This window comes from Clytia hemisphaerica, unplaced genomic scaffold (genome assembly GCF_902728285.1).
Source record: "Clytia hemisphaerica strain Z4C2 unplaced genomic scaffold, Clytia hemisphaerica genome assembly, whole genome shotgun sequence".
Lineage (NCBI taxonomy): Eukaryota > Metazoa > Cnidaria > Hydrozoa > Leptothecata > Clytiidae > Clytia > Clytia hemisphaerica.
The window spans coordinates 1,365,402-1,382,620 of NW_027103918.1; the positions used below are offsets into that span (position 1 = coordinate 1,365,402).

Below are 17,219 nucleotides of genomic sequence, written 5' to 3' on the forward strand. Positions count from 1 at the left end.
AATAGGAAAATAACTTCAAACATCCCTATACATCACGTTATGCCGAATTTGCAGATATGATGAGACAATATTACAAGGCCAAAATATCCCTTACTGAGATGGAAAGACAAAAAGTGAATGGCAATAAAATGAAAGATGTTATGTCAATGGAAATCCAAGAAATAGAAATAGAAACAACAAGCTCCACTGAAACATCATGCTCTACAGAAACAGCAAGCTCCACTGAAACATCATGCTCTACAGAAACAGCAAGCTCCACTGAAACATCAGGCTCTACAGAAACATCAGGCTCTACAGAAACAATAAGCTCCACTGAAACAGTTGCAGATGAAGACGAAGTAATATTTATGTCGGCCAATGATGGCGCGCCAAGGACACATAAGTTCCGACAGAACCAAAAATTCACTGCAGAAATCGAAACCCAAGTAATACACAATCTCAAGTTGAAGGATGACACAATCAACTATTGCCAAAAACTACTGGTAAAACAATTTGATCTGGATCGTGGATTTGAAGATACCACGTTACCAAATTTCCATGATTTTTCACCTGTTCCTGGTCATTTTTGACAGATTCTTTATGTTGCTGAGAATTGCCATTGGATTTTTACATGCCGTGGAAAATTTGAAGATGTTGTTGTATATGATTCTCTTTGTTCCCATGAAATTAGATATCCCAAGAAAGTTGTAAAGACAATTGGGCCGATTGCTCAATGTTCAAGGGAATCACTGAAATTGAGAGTTGTTTCCACTCAGCAACAGTCCAATTTAGTTGATTGTGGGGTTTTTGCAATTGCAAATGCTGTTGAATTTCTGTTCACTGGAAATTGTGATGTTAATTCATCTTTTGATGCATCTTTAATGCGAAGGCATTTACTAAGATGTATTATATCCGAAGAATTTTCTCCGTTTCCGAAGACCAAGAAGCGGATCAAGAAATGTCATGGTTTTTCTCTTTTTTTTGATGTGTTTTGTGTTTGTCGCAATGTGTTTTTTAAAGATGATTCTGATGATAATGATGATGATGATGATGATGGGAAGTACATGGCAATGTGTTGCCAGTGCAAAGATTGGTTCCACAAAAGCTGCCAAAACATACCAAAAAAGGTGTTTTTGGACGAAAAAAAACATAAAATTTGGAAATGTTTAGAATGCTGTTCATAGATTTTTGTATCTTTTTTATATACATGTTTTTTTATAAGCATAACGCTTATAAGCATATGAAGGCTCAGATTTGCAGAATTCCTAAGCATAACATGAGCATATATGTCAGCCTAAAATGTTTTTCAAGTTGTCATTTTTATATGTTTAAAAAGGTTTGGTAGAGGTCAAGTAAGAAAAAAGACATTCCATGACCAGCAAAATTTTTTAAACTTTGGCAAGAACTTGATAGTGTGTCAATTATTTTGATCCTACAATCCTTCAAGAAATATTTGAGACAAAGGGGAGTTCCCGGTGTAATTTTGAACACCACAATTGATTTGTAGGCGCCTTAAACTACAGTTGGAAAGTAGAGTTTTAACTCTGAGTTTTAACATGAGACTTAAGACTTAGGACCTTAGGATCTCAGGATTTAAAAGCTCAAATTTGCTCGAATGAGGCTTGGAATATAGCCTAGAAGCCACCAAACCCCTCTAAAATCGAAACATTCAATGGAAGAAAGTGGAAGTGCTAAAATAGCAATTCTCGCCCGAACTTTAAATTCTGAAAAACGTTAAAATACACTAAAATCTCAATATATTTCGAGGGAGATTGTCTGAGAAACTAAAAAATGCCAAATTCTGCTCAGCGGGGTTCTTATTCCAAGTTTAAAGCAATTTTTCTGGCTCAAAAATCCCATTTCTTCAATTTTAGGGGCTAAAACTTGAAAAAAAGTCAAAATTTCCTGAAATTTTCACGTTTTTGACTTTTCGTAAATTGGACCTTTGCAAAATATTAAATATTTCATAAAAAAGTGATTTTGGCGAGGAGCAAACCCTTCAAAATGGTCCGAAACATGCTCTAAGACGAATTTTAGAGGTTTTCAGGTAATTTTGGATCCCCCGCAGAGCAGAAATCAGCATTTTTCAGTTTTTCAGACAATCCTTCAAGAAATATTTGAGACAAAGGGGAGTTCCCGGTGTAATTTTGAACACCACAATTGATTTGTAGGCGCCTTAAACTACAGTTGGAAAGTAGAGTTTTAACTCTGAGTTTTAACATGAGACTTAAGACTTAGGACCTTAGGATCTCAGGATTTAAAAGCTCAAATTTGCTCGAATGAGGCTTGGAATATAGCCTAGAAGCCACCAAACCCCTATAAAATCGAAACATTCAATGGAAGAAAGTGGAAGTGCTAAAATAGCAATTCTCGCCCGAACTTTAAATTCTGAAAAACGTTAAAATACACTAAAATCTCAATATATTTCGAGGGAGATTGTAGCAAGAACTAATTTTGGCAACTGACAGTCAACCATTCCAAAGTTGGCCGATAGTTTTAATTACTCTTAGGTTCCAAATAAACGCCCCCCCCCCGCTTGTTAATTTTTCGAAAATTTTCCAACCCTCCGGACTTTATTAGGACCCCCCGTTTGTTAATCTCTAAGAATATTTTCAGCTGGCAAAGAGAAGGCCCCTTATTTTGCTCTAAATAGCCTGATTTTAGCCTATTTTTACCTTATTTTTGGGTTTCAGAAGTACAATTTCCAACCCCCCCGGCAATTAGGTCCCCCCGTTTATTAAAATCTAGAAAATTTTCCAACCCCCCGTTTATTCGAACCCCCCCCCGTTTATTTGGAACCCAAGAGTACACGACTACCTGTCCTGCTTTTTCTGATCATGATCAGCCCATTTTGCTCAGGCTTGTCTTGCATTTTAGGCCTTCTTTTAGTTATTAAATTGATGACAGATTTGTTTATTTTCTTTTTCATTAATCATTTAACGTTCTTATTTTTCTCAAAGCTCAGCTTTGTTTTAGAAAATTTTGAAAAAAACTATTCAAGAAAGTGTCCTATTCACTAAGGATATGGATTGATTAGAAGTATGCCAAAAAATTCAATATCAACTTAATTTTAGTATTGTATATACTGTAGCACTGTTTTTTTGTAGAATCTGTTCGACTCTTTTATTCTACAAACCATGTATTTACCAGATCTTTTCACTAATATTGATTGATGTCACTTTTACATGATGCATTAAAACAGTCATTTCTCCATATAAATTTCATACAAAATTTGATTATCAAAGATTGAAAATGACTTTGTTTATTATGTGCCAAACTATTCAAATCTTAGTAGAGCTGTTATTGATTAGAACGAAGATAAAAAAAAATTGATAATATTCATGACAATACTTTGTTAGGTTTGTTCTACAGTTTGAAATGAATGAGATTCTGAATTTTTAGCAGTTTAGAAGGTTAGGGGCAGGTCATGAAGGTTTTAATCGAAAGAGCTGAAAATTATAAACATAAGCAAATCAGAATATAACTAACTATATTTTATAAGTGAGTAAACACACTTATATTCTTTCACCTTTTCCATAATTCTCTATAAAAGACGTTAAGTAAAAGACAAACTCCACTCCAAACTTCTAAATCAAGTTTGTTTTGCTTTTCTACTTTCCCTTTCGTTTATAAAGCACTGCGAAGGAGAGCCAAACGCATAAGTCTCTCCATCTCAATGATCGAAAAATAAATTATGTTCCGCGTGACGTAAATGTCTTTCGTCTTTACGAAGAAGCCACGACCAAATCTAACGCACTTGTGCTTGTATATGGTCGTTTAATGAATTATTTGTTGAACTATTTGGTTTTGGGTTGATTTAAAAACATGGAAAAACATATAAAAAACCTTGAAGAGACATGTAGACTTTGTTGTGGTAAAGTAAAGACAGGATATGGCTACAAGACTGTTTTACCTGCACACAAATTCAAAGGAGAAGTACAATCTTTTTTTAATTATGATATTGGAATGGATATGAGAGAATTGCATCCACCAAATCTTTGCAGTAAATGTGTACGTAAAATGAGGAAGTATAGCTATTTTTGAAAATCATTCGGACACAGATTGCAAAGTTTGCAGTTTTAGTATGGAGCCATGTGAGTTCAAATTAATCACAATTGAATTTTGGACTCTTGCAAAGATGATAGAAGTTGGGAAAAAATTCAACTTTTCTTATGCAGAAAAATTAAAACAACATACATTTGTACGTATATGTGATCGTTGTGGTGGTAAAGACGAATCAGTTATTTCACCTGCATTTGTTGACTTGACAGTATTTATTGAGCAGCAGAAAAACAAGATGGGTGAATTTTCATGGACCATGTCCATTTTTGAACAAAACATTGATATAGCCTCTTTGAATATTGATGTACCAAAAGTTCTCACCGCTAACACTGTGGAAATCTTTTTTCAAACTGTTGGGGAATTTCGGATCTGTGAAGGAAATTATGATGTTCCAAAGGTTATAGAGAAACGTCAGAAGATAATAAGGTCACAGTGACCAACGTGATAACACTCGGCTAGAGTGTAAAGATTTTACACCATTTGAAAAGCCCCAGCCAACCATACGTCACAAGGATTGTCCTGGGCTGATTTTTGGACCTGCTACAAGTGAACGATGTGAGAAATGCTCAGTAGGAAGAAAATCGCTGTTGATACTTGAAAAACGACCATCATTAACGTCAACCAAGCCTAAACCGAAAAGACCCCATTCTTCACTGTCCAAGAAACAATTGAAAATAAGGTTGAGTGATGTCTCTCAAGAGAATGCCAAACTTAAGTTGAGCATCAAACGATTGGAAAAAAGGATTAAAACGTTGGTGAAAAGAGATGGTGTTTTATCAAAGACCAGGCAACTTCAGAATTTATGCATAAAATGGTTTTATCTAAGCCTGATTTTGAATTTACAGATGGCTCACCCATGAAGCTGCTTTGGGAACAACAATTGAAAGCATCAAAGCTGAAAAAATCGACGTCAATGAGATGGCATCCTGTTATGATACGTTGGGCTTTGAGCCTATATCTACGAAGTCCAGGTATACATATGAAAATTTGTTATTTGGTATTATATTTACTGAAATATTTTAAATCTGATGCAATTTGATATGTTACTGACCCAGTGAAAGTTGGTCTGCTTCTTTTTAAAAGGGGCTTATCTCCTCTACTATCAAAAGTTCTAAATAAATTCAAGACTTCTCATCCTTTTAGGGCCAAAATTATGAAAAATTTGATTAGAAATGAAAAAAATTGAATAGGTCTCTCTGGAACATTTGACAGTTTTGTCAAATCTGCTAAAATTAGTACAAAAAAGGTATATAGAATGTCTAGCAGCTTGTTTGTGTCCATGTACTTCTTTGTCCCTAATTGTAGGGGGGGGGGTCACTTGGCAATTTTTCTGATTTTTCACCCCCACTCACCACCCACCACACACTCTTCTTTTTTTTATAAGAAGCATGAAATTTGAGTTGAGGCTCAAGCTGTTCTTAAAACCTTTAGCACTTTCAGCCTTCTGTTCTTATTTTTTTAGGTATTTTAGGTTATATTTTCTATCTTTCTGCATTTGTGACCCTGCCCAATTTTGTGGATTTTTTCCCAGAACACCCACCCCCTCCACTTATTAGCTAATAGACCCCCTACAATTAGACACAAAATAGTACAAAACTCTGGGGTAGCCAATATACAAGAAACTTAAAACTTCAAAACCTATTTTATAAGCAAATTGGACCTCTGTGGCCCAAAATGTCAAAACTTATCGGCCAAATGCCAGACACCATCTTGAAATCGACTATAGTATGTCACTGATTGAATTCCAGCCCAGACTCTCAAAGTTAGTTTCTCATTTTTATACGACCATTTCAAGTTTTATGGTGTTTACGATTTTTCAATTATTATACCCCTGACTATCCAGATACCTTGGGTGAGTGGAAAAAAATTGTTAACCAAATTTTATATTTTATGATGCTACAGTAATATGATTTTAGGAATTCTTTAAGAAGGAAAATTCTATGGGCAACTAATACTAATAGTTTTGGAGCACCGGAGAAAAAAGTTTCAAAAATTGCCCAAATTCCCCCCTCCAGATCTACAAGTAGGGTTAGATACCAGACCAAACCAGGCAAACAATTTAATAATTTACTTTTTTCAGGTACATACGAACAACTACGGAGTAGTGGATTCTTGCAACTACCATGTAAATCTACTTTGAATCTGTATACTGGTTTTACTGATATCAGATCGTCCTACAACCCAGATATCATTCGTAAACATGCAACTGATTAAAAGGTTTCAGAACTTAAACCTTTCGAACGAAGCTGTGGAATCTTGTTTGACGAAATGAAAATCAAATCAGTCTTGTTTTCAGTCGAAATACTGGACAACTGGTTGGATTCACAGAGCTTGGTCAGATTAGTGAAGAGATCAGAAGAGATATCTGTTTTGGAGAGAAGTTTGGATGGTGCTCTAAAAGAAAAACCCCTAGCAACACACATGCTTTGCATCATGATCAGAGGTTACTTTAAGCATTTCAACCTGCCAATTGGTCTTTACCCAACTAACAGTGTTGATTCTGAACAGCTTTTCACAATTATCTGGGAGGCAGTGCATGTAACTGAAGCTATTGGCTTGAAAGTCCACTCCTTTGTCAGTGATGGTGCTTCAGCCAATCGAAAGTTTTACGAGATGCATAAGATGGATGATGGGTCAAACGTTTCGAAAGAAGGTCTTGTGTACTGGGCCTGGAACAGATACGATCTCAGCAGGAAGATATATTTCTTCAGTGACCCTCCACATCTTCTCAAAACACTGAGAAATAATCTTGAGAATTCAGGTGGTAACAAAGGAACAAGAAATCTTATGGTAAGTGAAAGCTCAATCTGCCAAGCTGGCCTGAAGATTATAATACTGGTCTTGTCAAGATTATGACAAATTTTGATCCATGAAAGTTTTTTTTGGTGCAATTCATTTTATTTTTCAAATAAAATTTTTTCCTAATTTTAAAAACCTCTTCATTGCTGTTCATTGAAATTTTTTGATATCTCATGATTATCTTTCCAATGAATATTAAATCACAATCAGAAATTCAGAAATATAAACCCTCTTCATTTTTGAAATTTTTTAGTAATTTTTTTTGCATATAATAATCCACTCACGATTATCTTTCCAACAAGTATTAAATCAATTCAAATTATATTAAAAGTTACAGCCTTTTCTGTTTCCACTATCAGTTATTTTGAGACATCAGAGACTTCAGTTTTGATATAATATGTTTCTTTATAGAAGATCAAGAAGATCTCAAGATGAGTTATTGTATTTTGCATTTCAGGTCAATGGCCAGCATTTATCATGGATTCGTTTTGTCTATGAGCTTGATCTTAATAAGAATTCCCTGTCACCTGGTTTGCGGAAACTACCACGATTAACTAATGATAACATTCGACTTGGTCCTCGAACACGCATGAGAGTTAATCTTGCTGCTCAGGTGCCTATTTTTTACTACATTTATTTTTAAGTTTGCCATTTTCAGAGAAAGATTTTGAATTTTATATTTTGAAAATTATGGTGTCCAAAAAATTGCAAAAAGAAATTTGCTGAAAAGTTTTGCACTGACCTCCCCTCTCTGTTGGACCCTTTATTCTGGTCTTATTTTAGTTATTAGTTAATTTTCTTTCAATACTTATAATTGTGAGCTTTTTTAATGTTCTCTTTTCAGGTACTCAGCACCAGCATGGCAAATGCTTTAAAGAAACAAGGATTTAGCACCACTAAGGAGCTTGAAAAATTCATCAGAATGATTGATAAATTCTTTGACATCATGAATGTTCAAGATACTTATTCAGGCACGTCTACCAACAAACCATGGCTTATCGAATTTAGACTTGATGAAATTGAAATAGACGAAACTATCACACACAACACTCAGACTGATGCTACAGCTACAACACACAATCAAACTGCTGCTACAGCCACAGCATACAATCAGACTGATGTTACAGTCACAACACACAATCAGACTGATGTTACAGTCACAACACACAATCAGACTGATGTTACAGTCACAACACACAATCAGGCTGCTTCAGTCACAACGCACGATCAGACTACTGCTACAATCACAACACACAATTAGACTGCTGCTACAGTCACAACACACAGTCAGACTACTGCTACAATCACAACACACAATCAGAATGCTGCTACAGTCACAGCAAACAACACTCAGACTGTTGCTACATCCAATCAGACTGCTGACGATAAAGTTAAAAAGGAGAACAGATTGAAGGTTTGTTTGAATTTGATTATCATAAGTTTTACAATAATTTCCTTATAAACGTCACTTTTTGTTGTTCGTTTCATTAAATTGGCTAACACTTCTCAGTTAAATCAGATCGAACTTAGATATGTGATAAACTGTATTGATTATGAAATTGAAAAACAACAAATGTTTGGATGACTAAAGTTTTGATACCATTTTCTTATTTAGTGGCTCGAAGACGTTTTCTTGAAGTATTTCGAAGACTGGGAAAAAGAAACAAAAGCCTTGCCGTTTCCACCAAAGGAACAAGCAAAACATTGTATCAGTACACAGACACTCAATGGATTAAGAATAACAGGTATATTTTCAATGTCTAACTCATAATTCTTCCATATGGGTCTTAATTTTCACCCACCTATCCTTTTTTTCTGATTGTATTGTTAATACAGAGTTCAATGCATTACTCTCAGACATGTTATATCAGATGTAATCTTGGGTCAAAATTTATAAAAGAATTCAAGATAATTATGTTGCGCGTGACGTAAATGTCTTTCGTCTTTACGAAGAAGCCACGACCGTTAGATTTGACTCGTGATGGTTGATTGCAGGTTTATCATTACACAACTGAATTTTCAAACCACGTGACTCTTTCAGGATTCTGCACGGCATTGGAGCAAACCACGTGATAATAAAATTTCAAAAGATGCGACGTTGATGAAAGCAGAATCTCCTACATCTTTTCAAGATGGCGCTGGTAGAATTTTAATATTGCAAGGTGCAGTCAGAAAACTGCCAAGCCGCGTTGAGCCGCGACTCATAAATTGCTATTTTTTACAAAAATTGAAAGAAGAATAGTTCAGTTTTATATATTTGGAAGGGCATTGCAAATGGGTGCATATTCATCGAGATATTTGTTTGGGAAACAGCTCAGAGGTTCTGATGAAAAAAAATGCACTATTTTGATGAAACTTTCCTGTAAAAGAGCTTTCTTATAATAAAATTTGAACTAAACAAGCCTATAGACCTACCCTCTTTACTCAATAAAAAGATTTAAAGTGCGGAAGCTAATAGCAGCAAAAATATTAAGGGAAAGGGTATTGACTTCAAGGTTAGTAGTTCCGCCTGTCATCCGCCATTTTTAATATCCGGTACAACACAGATCTGACGCTATTATGTTCGCAAATAAATAATTAGAACAATAGAAAAATTGGGCGCGGTCACTTTCCCGGCCTTCCAGTTCACTCTATCATTTCCCTGTTGAAGGCCATCTGCGTTGTAAAAAATTGTTACGAAAAGTTATCCTTAAATACTATCCCTACGTTGAAAATCACGTTCTTCTTTCCCCAAACAGAGGCGGTGCGACATCCCTGCAAAACATGCGCTTGCATGGTAGTACTCGCGGGAGACTTTTGTCGCAAATGAAAATTATCGAGAGATGAACACGGCGCCTTAAAGAAAATTACCATTTGTAGATAGAGCTTTACGGTATCTTTTCTAAGCACCAAATAATTAATTTTACTGACTTGAAAACTTCGGGAATCATAAAGTAGCCGAGGAAGAATTGCGTTGAAAAACACACGAATTCAAGCCTTGGTTTTTAATTTCACTACCGTAACGACTTGCATACATATTGATTTTGCTGACTGGAATACTTCGAGAATCATAATCTAGCCGCACTATCAGTCGCGTTGAAAAGCACACGAATTCAAGTCTTGGTTTTTAATTTTCCTACCGTAACGATTTGCATACCAAGCAACATGCAATTTTTTTTGGAATTGACCTGGGTGAGGTGGATTTGCATGATTCCCAGGCTCATCGGTGATTTTATGCACTAAAGGTCTAAAATAAAGACTGAAAAATTACCCTAGGATGGCGTTACCCTGAATTTCTCTATGGTAAGTCCTGATTTTAGATTTTAAGAGCGTAATTCTTGAAAATGCTTGTCAGGCCCCCGGGGGGGGGCACTTAGGCAAAAATAGGTACGGGGACGTGCCGCTGGTCAGGGTACCTTTTTCAGTGTTGCAGAATTACTGACAGGGTATCTAAAATTGCAAAATCCTGATCTGACAGGGGCGCAATTTCATGATGTGTGTCTGACAGGGTCTGTTTTTGCCGTTTTTGCATGTAGAGTTCAACTGCAGAGTTCTTTCGCAAATCGTTTTGACGCGGCGGTGAGCAGACCCCTGCGAGGGGCAAACAGCTTTTTGCAAATACTTATCGCACGGCCAACACAGGCGCTTTGCTGCTGTTGTCTCGCACCACACGCCCGCCATTGCGCCTTCTTAAAGGGATCGAGGCTAATTTCAACGATATCTCTATTGAACTATTTAGAATAAATGTTCAGCTGAATAGTGGTACTAACAACATTGTTTCCGGAAATTTCTTTTGAAACTTGTATTCTTTTCGAGTTCGAAATCGAAACCTTCTGAGTCTTGCGCATCTCCCATACAACATAAGTAATCAAAAAAAGCAAGCATTTGCTCTCGTCCTCTTTGTAAAAGCGTCGTTTTAAAGCTTATACTTGCAAAATAGTCCTTTCAGACCTAGACTTCATCAGTTCTGATTTTGAGACCCTTACCGTAGGATCACGTAAGATTCCGATTCCTTCTATAACATTCCACTTGCCACTTGAAAACAGATGATAGTTAGTCCCGACTAGTTGAAAACAATGAAACAAGTTGGCCGATTATAAAAATAATAAAAACATTACAGCACCTGACCCCGAGAATGTAGGTGAAATTTGAATCAAACCTGAGAGATGTAGATTTGCATTAAAAAAAATATTGAATGTTTTTAACAAAATTTGAACTCCCAAAATCCTTTCCCAGGGGTTAGTTTCATTACTTTTGATAGATAGGCTAATTTTTTTGGTCTTTGAAGTTGACTCCCATTTTCGTTTTAAACCCCAGAATGTAGGTTTGGAATGGCTTCATAGTGTGGAAAGGGGTCTGACCCCCCCTTCTTAAACAACCCCCCCTTCTTGACATCCCCCAACCTTTAAAAATGCCTATCCCCCAAGGGTTTTGGGCTAAATTTTTTATGGTAAAAAGGGAGGGGAAACAGTAAAGAAAAATTAAGTCTGACAAATAGAATACCACTTTTTAGTGAAAATAAAGAACTTCCTTTCATGCTGACCAAATTTCATAACAGTGCTGGAAAATAATCTACAATCTTTTAGCGCTGTGAACCCTACGTTAAGTTAGGGCTTATTCCCTGTGCCAAGGGAAGGTTCACCTCCTCCTCCTCCATAGTAAAATGTTGACATTTTTTCGATTGAATTAATTATAACAGGAAATTTTGGAAATATTTTATGCCAATACAATATTCTAAAGAGCTTTTGGTATTCTGAAAATTGGATTTTTTCGCTTTTTAACCCCCAGAATGTAGGTGAAAAGATTCGGTTGCTGAGAGCGAAATTTCAGTATTCATCGGAAAGTTTTGTTCTCTAAGTGAAATTCATACTTTAGAAATATACTCTGACAAAGAATTAATAAAGATATTAATTTTATCGTGCTACAAATGATGAAAAGTAAAAGAAAGGACGAAAAGAAGAGACAAGAAAGTTGTTTTTATTTTGTAGGTTGAAGATTCTGTGTTAAAATATGTGAATAATGTAACAACACCTCTGCCTCACAGCCCCGGTGGAACTTTTCCCACATCGGGTCAAAAAATTTCTACTAAATTCCCAATGGGGATAGAAATTTTATTGTTCAAAACTTAGGCAAATTTTCCGATTGGGCTGGGGTCCCAGCTGGTCTGGGACACGTCGTAAAAGCTTAAAATGCCAACAGGTATTACTTTCATGTTATGAAAGTACAACAAAAACGTTTTATATAATTTGACATTTTTTATGTCGGGTTATGAAGGCTCCCAAATTGTAGGTCAACTAACCCCAAAAGGTAGGTCGTTATTAGGTCGGTATTTTCGTTAAAATATCTAACTTAGAACAATAAATATTCAAATGGACTATTTTCCACATTTCCTTAGTTCATTAGGAATAAGAAAATACCCTATTAACTCCAATAAATTTCGATATAGAGAGGATTTATTTTTAAAATGTCTCAATTCGAGTAGTATCCAATCAACTTCGCTTCAGATTTTCGCCTGAAAAGATCAATTCAATCAAGCATAACTCTCGTCGTCGATTCTTTTGGTCGGTTTTCCAGGTATTGAGGTTTAATGTTTATGCAATGCTGTAGTTTTTCAGCCTGGAAATGTTGATATCACGTTATGCTTTACGAAAAACGCGAAAAACGTGTATAAAGAGTAGGTTTTTAAAATAGAATCTGACAGGGTAGGTTTTTCAGGGTAGAATCTGACAGGGTAAGGTTTTTCACAGTAAAATCTGACAGGGTAGGTTTTTCATCAAATTTTTCTTCTGACAGGGTCTATTTTTCATCAAATTTCATTTCTGACAGGATCGACTTTTGAAACTCCAGCGGCACGTCCCCGTCGGTCGTCAAGGTCAGTGCCCCCCCCCCCGGGTCAGGCCTATGCATGATCTCTTCCAAAGTACAACATGGAGAGAGTCACTCGTGAGCTTCGAGCTGCCATCCAGCAAGAAAATCATGAGGTTATTTTTGAAAAATCTGTTGAGTTGAGTAAATTTTTGAAAGTGAGGAGTGTTGATTTGTTGGCTTTGAGTAGAGAAGGTTCTGCCAATGTTTGTTTTTCTGTTTATGGGAACATTCCAAAGTCCATTTCCAGGGATGTCAAACCCATAAGGTATGTAACTTGTTTTTATTCTCTTGTCTGTGTATCACCCGCAGAAACAATTAATTATAACCACAACTTATTAGACTGGCAAGATAGTAATTAATTTTTTTTCTCTCTCTCTTCTGTAATACCCTTAACTTCTCCCCCTTCATTGTATCATAAGTAGGTGTAATCTGATACAAATCATGTAATGTAGCACGTATGTTAAAAAAAAATTAGTTTTTTTTGTTACGTGACAGATATAATCTGTAGTATATACATAATCTTTTACTCGGGTTTTGATTTTTGACATGTTATTCACAGTCGAGAACCAGACACTTCCCGTTCTATTCACATTTTTTAATGTAAGGGGTCATCCGCATAGTACGTACACAAAAATTATACAAATTCAACTCTCTCATGCATTGCATGCAGTGAAAATTAGAGATGAAGTCATACATTCATTAATGTTATATGCTTTTGCTAAACCCCCTCTCCCCCTTCACTGTGTAGGTGCTATATGGATGGTCCCCAAGTGATGAAAGAAGCTGTTACATGGAAAATATAATAACATCTTAATTTTTTATCTTCAGCTCTCTTCCGAACGGCAATTGTTTGTACAGTTCTCTGTCGCTTCACATGGTTGGCAACAATTCGCTGTCTGATGCTTTGCGATGCCTTACGTGTGGGGAATTATTTTTGTTTTGTGAGTATTATTCCAATCATCCATTGCTCAAAGAACTCTTTTCTAAGCATTCCACAGTTTTCCATAGTTTTAATTCTTTACTAGGTGGTGCATGTGTTTCCGACTTCTCACAGGGCACTAATTTGAAAGGTTCCGCATTGATTAAAGCAGAGGCCAAGCATAACTCTTCCCCAAATGTTTTTTCTTCCTTTTTATGCATTTGTGCTCTTTCAACTGTCACCAGGAGGAAAATGATCAGGGTCTACCAAGGTACAAAATTCTATTCAATAACACCACCATTATTCCTAGAGTAGATGACTCAAAGCTTAAACCATTTAAAATTTTGTTTTGTAATTTATCAGACCATTTGAACAGTGACTTTCAGCCAAATCATTTCGTCCCTTTGGTAAATCTGAAAGATTCCAAAAAAACAAAAACAAAAACAAAGAAAACTGGTTCTCTACCATCATGTAGTAAAAAGCAGCTCTCAAAACCCAAAAGAAAATTTGAAGCTGAAAGTCTCTCAGATCAACCACCATCCAAACAGCTCACATTTGCCTCATCTGTTGTTACTACTGATATGCCTTCTCTTTCAAGTGTTTCATGTAGCAATCCATCATTATCTTCAATTAAAAAGTCCACCTCTAAAGCCAAAGGTGACATGTTAAATAATCCAACTCTTTTTAATTATTTTACCTATAAAAAGTCCTTGCTAGAGTCTAAACCACCTAAACAATTTTCTGTTTCCGCATCACCGCGCCGTCCTCTTAACTCAGATGAGTCCAAACCCAGAGTAAACAATAATTTTTCAGATGGGACCGAACCCACTTCTTCCACATTTGAGGGCTTTGTCCCAAGTCCAATAACCACATCCAGCACTTTTTCCTTTTCAGGTTCCAGCAATTTTTCTTTTTCAGGTGCACCCAAACCCACTTGCGGTGCATCTGAGGGCCTTGTCACCAGTTCGACACCCAACTCCAATGTTTTTTTTTCAGTTGCACCCGAACCCACTTGTGGTGCATCTGAGGGCCTTGTCGCCAGTTTGACAACCAATGCCACCAATGTTTTTTCTTCAGGTGCACCAAAACCCACTTGTGGTGCATCTGAGGGCCTTGTCGCCAGTTCGACACCGAACTCCAATGTGTTTTTTTCAGTTGCACCCGAACCCACTTGCGGTGCATCTGAGGGCCTTGTCGCCAGTTTGACAACCAATTCCACCAATGTTTTTTCTTCAGGTGCACCCAAACCCACTTGTGGTGTATCTGAAAGCTTTGTTGCAAGTCCGACTCGTATTTCCTTTTCAGATCAGTTTTACATTAGAGAAAAGCTTAGTACTTTCTCTATATCAGAAAGTCCTTCAAATCCATATTCTTCATTCTTTGAAAAAAGGACACGAAATTTGGAAATGACACTGTCTCCCACCATTCTTGAAAATATCAGAATCTAAGAATCTAAATTTGACATTGGGACCTATTTTTCAAAAGCAAAATCATTGCTCTCATGGAATTCCATCCTTCCATCATTCCAGATTCTCAGGCTATCATCAATAGGTTTTTAGGAAAGAAGAAACGCAGAATGTATAAAACCAACAATTAATTTTAAAAAATAGGTGCAGCTTTTCTACCTCTTGCTTTCCAGAAGTGTCTTGCTTTGGTTTCAACTGATGTACATAGATTTGAAAAACGAAAAAAAATAAAAAAAATAAAAAAAACATGGTATTTTTATATTTGTTATATTTGTATTTTATGGTTTTGTTTTATATTTTAGAATGTCAACTTGATGTTTGATTGTAAAAGGGGTCTGTAGTTTTGTATATATAAAATGTATATAGATATAAAATGTTTTCTGTATGCAAATAGTGAATATTTGTTGTGCTTCTCTTTCTGTGATGTGTTGTATTGTGCTGTCCCACCTGGTCTTTCTATTTCTTTCTTTTTTCTCTCTTCTTGCTCGAGAATCTACAAAAGCAAAATTGGATTTCTAAACTCAACTTGATTTCAGTGCATCCCAATAAAAGGTAAATCTAAAAGACACATGGTAGGTTAAACGTTTCTCTTAAAACGACTAAGTGTAGGCTTTATTTTTGGAGAAATCTTTAAGCTACCATTTTGAATTTTGTCTGGGAAATTTTTCGTGTCACACTAGGTTAATGTTTCTTCCGTCTTTTAACTTTATCGTCTGTCTATGTCCGGACTAGGTCCTAGGCATACTGATGAGCCCTGACTATTGGGCGAAACAGACCTTTCCCTTTATTTCTATTTATTTTCAGATTAAAAAATAAAGGAGTACCTAAGAAATATCAACTAATCAATCAACTAATCAATAAATGTTAATACATCCTTATCCATAAAGTGAAGTGGTGGAATAATCCTGGCAAATTCCGGAAAGATACCAACGACTGTAAGTTAATTTTCCTTTCTTTTTTACTATTTATTGCTTTCCTGATGCACAGAACAAGGCACTTGGAGTCTCTTAGAGGGGAATCACAATACAAAAAAGGAGGCTGTTTTAGGCGCTCTAGAGGGGTCAAAAATCGAAAATTTTCTGGCCCGTCGGGCCCAACCATGGTGGGCCCTCCTTAGACACTATATATAGCAGTTTTAGTATATATACCAGTTTAGGTTTTGCATGGTACCTTTAAAATCCTAAATCCGCCCCTGCCAATGGGAAAGTTACAGTGGTCGGGGAGGAACAAACAAAATCAAAAACAAACAAAAATCAACAAACCAACAAATCTAAAAAAGAAATTGAATAAAAGAGTCCCCACAGAATTAAAAGAAACCTGTATTTCGCAAATGCGCGCATGCGTATTACTCGAAGAAACCGAAAGTGGTGATAAACACTAGTATGATTTTTCTAGCAACAAGATGACATCGTCTCAAGATGGTTGGCAAACGATATCGTCCCTCAGGATGCAAGTTACATTTTAAAATTTGCTAACCTACACGGGGGTTCGGTTATTATAAGTTAGAATTAGGGTTGGAGCTCGAAAGTCACAATACAAGGCCGAAGGCCTTCTTAGGGGCACTCGTACCCTGCGACTCAACTTAAGATCTCGTAGTGATCTAAGGTCTGAAAATTACACACTATAAGTATTTGCAAGTGATGGCTATGTCTTGTTGACGCAAGTGGATAGGCGTCAGGCTTGTAAATCAATTTGCTTGCATTTGGTGGTTCGAGCCAAGGTAAGAACCTTGTTTCACAGGCGCGGGTAAATCTCAAAAAAATACATTAAAACACTTGAAAAAGTCAGAAAACCTGGATAGAAGATAAGAAAGTAAGCTACGTGTTGAATGGACCTACCTGATGATGAAAGTTAGATAGCAATAAGGAGAAAAATAAAAAATATCACTCAGAAGATATAGCGTTTAGCAAAAAAGCATAACACATTGATTGATTGTTGATAGGGGGAGAGGGAAGGGGAGTAGGGAGAATAGAAATAGAAAGTTCCGGTTGCAAAAATCAGTTTTTTTGACAATTGAATCATGCCTGATGGTGGGCATTGTTATCAATGTGTGGAAAAAAAAATAAATATAAGGAAAAAGTCCAATAAAAATCTGAAAAGACGGCGATTTCTGGCATTTTCAGCCTGAAAAAAATGTTTCGCAAAAA

The 17,219-nt window shown here is 36.2% G+C and overlaps 1 long non-coding RNA gene across 1 annotated transcript; it reads left to right on the forward strand.

Annotated features, from left to right (window-relative positions):
- The first annotated feature begins 12,839 nt into the window (after window positions 1-12,839).
- LOC136809695 (uncharacterized) lies at window positions 12,840-15,401 on the forward strand. The gene is made up of 3 exons (XR_010847012.1): window positions 12,840-12,952; window positions 13,516-13,628; window positions 15,217-15,401. It is a non-coding gene; the product is annotated as an uncharacterized lncRNA (long non-coding RNA).
- Window positions 15,402-17,219: the final 1,818 nt, after the last annotated feature.